This window comes from Colossoma macropomum, unplaced genomic scaffold (assembly GCF_904425465.1).
Source record: "Colossoma macropomum unplaced genomic scaffold, Colossoma_macropomum, whole genome shotgun sequence".
In the NCBI taxonomy this organism is placed as follows: Eukaryota; Metazoa; Chordata; class Actinopteri; order Characiformes; family Serrasalmidae; genus Colossoma; species Colossoma macropomum.
Genome location: NW_023494784.1, coordinates 43,059,617 through 43,064,821, shown reverse-complemented (window position 1 = coordinate 43,064,821; position 5,205 = coordinate 43,059,617). Strand labels below are relative to the sequence as shown.

Here is a 5,205-nt window from a genome sequence, read left to right as displayed (position 1 = left end):
TTCGGCCAGGAACGTCAACAGCACTGCAGTTTTGAGGCGGTCAGCACAGCTGCTGGACTGCATTCAGTCCAATTACAGAGCAGCACTTTAAGAAAGGTACCGTCCAAAATGATCCAGTTTAAAGAACACAGCTCTCAGAAAGTGGGAGAGGATTTTATAACGGAGAGAAGCAGCATCAACACTCATGTCTGTGTAATGATTCTGTTCAGAGAACTTGGTGGAATTGTTTCTCCTCTGGTTTTGTATTGAGCTGAGTTCATTTAATAATCTGAACACAGTGTCTTTACCTGATGTGAAGGAGTTCTACTACTTTATTTACGCTGAGTGTCAGTGCTGAGTCAGCATTGTAGGTATGTATGAATATTCACGCTAGATCAGCACCTATATATATATATACCGATCAGGCATAACATTATGACCACCTCCTTGTTTCTACACTCATTGTCCATTTTATCAGCTCCACTTACTATATAGGTGCACTTTGTAGTTCTACAGTTACAGACTGTAGTCCATCTGTTTCTCTGCATACTTTGTTAGCCCCCTTTTACCCTGTTCTTCAGTGGTCAGGACCCCCATGGACCCTCACAGAGCAGGTACTATTTGGGTGGTACTACTGCAGTGACACTGATGTGGTGGTGGTGTGTTAGTGCGTGTTGCGCTGGTCTGAGTGGATCAGACACAGCAGTGCTGCTGGAGTTTTTAAACACCTCAGTGTCACTGCTGGACTGAGAATAGTCCACCAACCAAAAATATCCAGCCAACACTGTCCTGTGGGCAGTGTTCTGTGGGCAGGGTAAAAGGGGGCTAACAAAGTATGCAGAGAAACAGGACAGCGTAAGTGCACCTACTTGTAGTACCACATGATGGTCTCAAACTATGAGTTTCTTCCCATGTTCTTCACCTCACCTTCACTATCTACTGTCCTGCAGCCTGATGAGTCCAAGGCTGTACCTGTGGAAGTGGCTCTGATGCAGATGATGAGCCAGCCGCCCATCTGCAAGAACATCATCCAGCTCATCAAGTGGTTTGATGAGCCAGACAGATACATCCTGGTCCTGGAGTGCCCTGACCCTTGTGTGGACTTCATTGAGTGTGAGCTTCATTGACAACTTCGGAGATTATGCCGAGGAAGAGGCGGTCCGAGCCATAATGCTCCAGGCTGTGGATGCAGTGAGCCAGTGCAGCATGCGAGGTGTCCTGCATCGGGACCTCAAATTGGAGAACTTTCTGATTAACACGGACACCTCAGAGGTCAAACTTATTGACTTTGGCTGTGGTGACAGGATCAGGAGCACTGGATATAATCATTTTGCAGGTGAAAGTTGAAGGCTAATAGCTCCCTCTTGTGGACAATCTTTAGCTAATAGTGAGAGAGTAAGTGAGTGAGTGAGTGAGTGAGAGAGATACCAAACATGTCCACGAGGAGCTTCACATCTCTGAAAATATCATCCTGAGAGGAGAATCGTGTCCCAAAGCCACTTAGCTGTTATATGAGTTGCTCAGCTGTGCTCTTTCTCTTTTTTATGATCTCAGGAACTCTTGATTTCTGCCCTCCTGAGTGTTTTCTGGAGAAGAGGTATCACGCCGATACTGCAACAGTTTGGTCGCTTGGTGTCCTTCTGTTCAGGATGGTTTGTGGATACCTTCCCTTTAATGAGACACTGGACATTATTGCAGGCTTTCTGGACTTCAGAGACGGTTTATCCAAGGGTAAGATAAATGGGAGCATCTGGGTAAACAAGGCACCTTTAACCTGGTACCTAAGTACAGAATAACAGAGATATGAATATGAAGGATTATGCAGGTGAAGAATTTGCAGTAGAGGCCAGACGTCCCTAAATATATAAGTTTATAATAGTGTATTTCTTACATTATGGTTACATCCCACCCTTTTACTGGTAGTCCTTCTGATATGTAGTGGTTAAGCATCTCTCCCTCATCCACTCCTGTCACTCTGCACAGAATGCTGTAATCTGATTAGCTGGTGCCTGCAGCGCCACCCATCCAGGAGGCCTAGTTTGCAGCAGATCAGGCAACATGAGTGGTTCCAGTGCACCGTCCAGGCCTAGGATCAGGTTAGCCAGGGAGGCTAGGAGAAGAAGCAGTGAGCCTAAAATATCTAGAGACAAATGAGGAGATACTGTGGTGCACATATATGTGTATGTGCCATATGTGAACTGGAAATTAAGATTGAGATAAAAATCTCAAGATTTCTTTAAGCTTCAGAAGCGTCTCTAATGCGGCCTAATGCACATCTTGGTTTATATTTCAGGTTAAAACAACATCAAAAAACAACAACAGCAACAACAAACACTTCTTCATGTGACCACAGACTACCGGATAAAGAACAGTGACAAATTATTAAGGACAACGACAATGGAAAAGGGACAGTGTACAAAAGTACAGTGACATAGGAAGAAGGACAATGAATAAAGCAAAAGACACATTTAAAATCGTCTGATGGAGCTCATAATTATCAAAGTTTTAAATTTTAATATTTAATGAGTGAGAGTACGAGTACATGAGCACAGTATCAGCTGGATACCCAATACCAGTATCTGTATCAATACATCCCAAATTTTGAGTCTCAGAGTCATTGGCCAAAAGTCGACCCCCAGACATGCTGGAGCTGAGGAATCAATTATTTTCAGTTCTGTATATTTAGCTTTCTTTCAATTCGACACAAGGCATTCAAAAGTGTGCTTTTACGTGTTCATTCAACACGTTTCTTTGAGTTCAGAAAAAATACATTTCTGCATTGCATTACATCAAGTAAAGCTAAGACGTGTTTAAAGAAAAATTTTGTAACTAAGGCTTGTTGAGTCAAAGAATATTTTTTTTTCAGTGTATTGTAATTGTAATTGTATTGGAGGAGAAAAGTGAAACCAAAGCGTCTCTGTCGCCCTCTGGTGGCTGCAGCACAGCTCTTAACCCCGCCCCCTCTAATCAAAGTGAACGCAGCTGGAACCAAACTTTGACTGAGGTTTACTCGTTTTTCAGTGATGTTGTGTCGCTTCTACAGTCTCTCCTGTCTCTAAAACAGCCCAATGTTTTATTTCAGGATAGATGGTTTTATAAAGGTAATCTGGTGATATTTTTAAGAGTGTGGTGACGAGTTGATTGACAGCTTGGTGAGCGCGCGGGCTCTCTCCGTTCCTCCACAGGACGGACCACAGCGGACACGGCACAGTGAGCGGCTCCGTCCGGCCGTGTTTACTGTTTACAACACTGATAAGTTTGAGCTCATTCAGAGCGTTTTGAAGTGAATCATGTCTGACTGGACACTAAACTGTTCCAGCAGATCCTCGGTTGGAAGCTCTTCACCGTCTTCGCGGGTGTTTCCGGTCAGTGGTTCATTTTCATACCCAGAGCTGGTTTATGAGGAGCCTGGCCACTCCCTATTCCTCCCGTTATAACAAAACAGGACTGCTAAACAGCAGAGGGCGCTCGCGAGTGAATCCTCAATGAATGGGAGTGAATGGAGCTCAGCGACTAAAACGAAAAGATAAAATAGTCTCTAATCACTCGACCAGAATGTTTCTTTAATGTTAGAAAGTAGAGGGATGAATTTCACTAAAAAACAAAGAAATCTCACCTATATATTTCCGTTTTTGTACAGCAAACGGGTTTTGGGCAGCAGGAGGCGTGCTTTACTGCTAGAGAGTGATGATTGATTGGCGAGCGGAGCAGCTCATTGGCTCGCGCTCACTGACGTCATGAACGTACATGAGGCGCTGTTTTAAACTCCTATATCTCGAGATTAAAAGCTCTTAAAATATAACAGCGGTGTTAAAATGTTTTATGTTGTTCTGTGTTCAGGCAGTGATCGCATTCCTTTACATTAGAAATGTTCAAATGATCTATATCAACCCATTCATTTTGGACTCGCTCGTGAGCGCCCTCTAGCGTCTGAGAAAACCGGAAGACATTGCAGAGTGGAAATTCTCATCTCTACAAGTTCTCGGTTCATACCTAGCTAGCTGCTGGCTAACGTCAGACGACTAAGCAGTGAAGCGTCAGTGAAACTCTGATAATCCAGACTGAGGATTAAAACACTGCGCAGTTCAAGATCCGCTTAACATTCATCAAATTCTGTGAACAGTTTTCTGAAACTACCTCACACAAATGCGTAGAAGTATTTAATATCATATCTAGTGTGGCTGAATGTGTTCGTCAGCTTTGGTAGCTGTTTTTATGTGAGGTTAGCTGTTCACTCACATTAGATGTCAGATAAAGTTAGTTACTGTGATATTAAACTTTATTTACAGATAAGCACATATCTTAATATCTCAGGGCAAGAAATAAAAAATACATTCTAAAATTTGATGGTACAGAAAACTTAATGTGCTTGTAGTGTTACTTCATGTCATATTGATAAATTATTGTTCTAATGATTTTTACGTAACTCTGTGATGTTTTCATTTAAGGGTAATGATCACCTGAAGACCTCAGCAGTAACGTTACCTGCTGTTTATGTTGTCTGTACATTTGGTGATTCCAGTCATTATGGAGCTCCAGGACTGTGGGTAAGTAATGATGCAGAGGTCAGGGGTTTCTCACTTCAGGCATTTTGGGCTTGTATTTAAATCGACTGAATCAATGAATGCAATGAAAAGCAGTTTAATAAAGTTCAGTACTTCAGTAAAAGTATATATAAAATAATACTTGATAAAAAGGACAAATGTTCTGTATATCTGTAAATCTGCTTAAGTAAAAGTACAACAGTACTTGCTTATGGATGTACTTCAGTAACAATAGTACATTTTAAAAAGTGAGAGTATATTGTTGTATTATTATTATTATTATTTTGATGTATTATTTCTATTATTTTGAAAGTTCTAGGGAACTTCAGCTCTGGTCCTGAAGGGCTGGATTCCTGCACATTTGGTGATTTTCCTGCTCAAACCCACCTAATTCAACTCGGTGATTAGTTTCCAGGTTTAGTTGGTTGTTTACGCAGCTTTAAAGTGTGAGTTGAGTTGTACTTTACTTAGAGGTGCCAACACAACATGCCTGTTCATGTGATTATGTGAGAGATAAACAGAACACTGAGGTTGTAAAATGGTTGTTGTAGTTTATTATCTAGTCAGTATCTGTCGACTTTGGCCAGTTTTACTGTTTTGGGCTCATGAAGCAGAAATAAAATGTGGGTAAACTATATGTGACTTTATCATCACCATTTATTATATTTGTACAGTTGGTCTG

The 5,205-nt window shown here is 41.6% G+C and overlaps 1 pseudogene; it reads left to right on the top strand.

Annotated features, from left to right (window-relative positions):
• Positions 1-929: 929 nt before the first annotated feature.
• On the top strand, positions 930-2,822 carry LOC118809158 (annotated as a pseudogene).
• Positions 2,823-5,205: the final 2,383 nt, after the last annotated feature.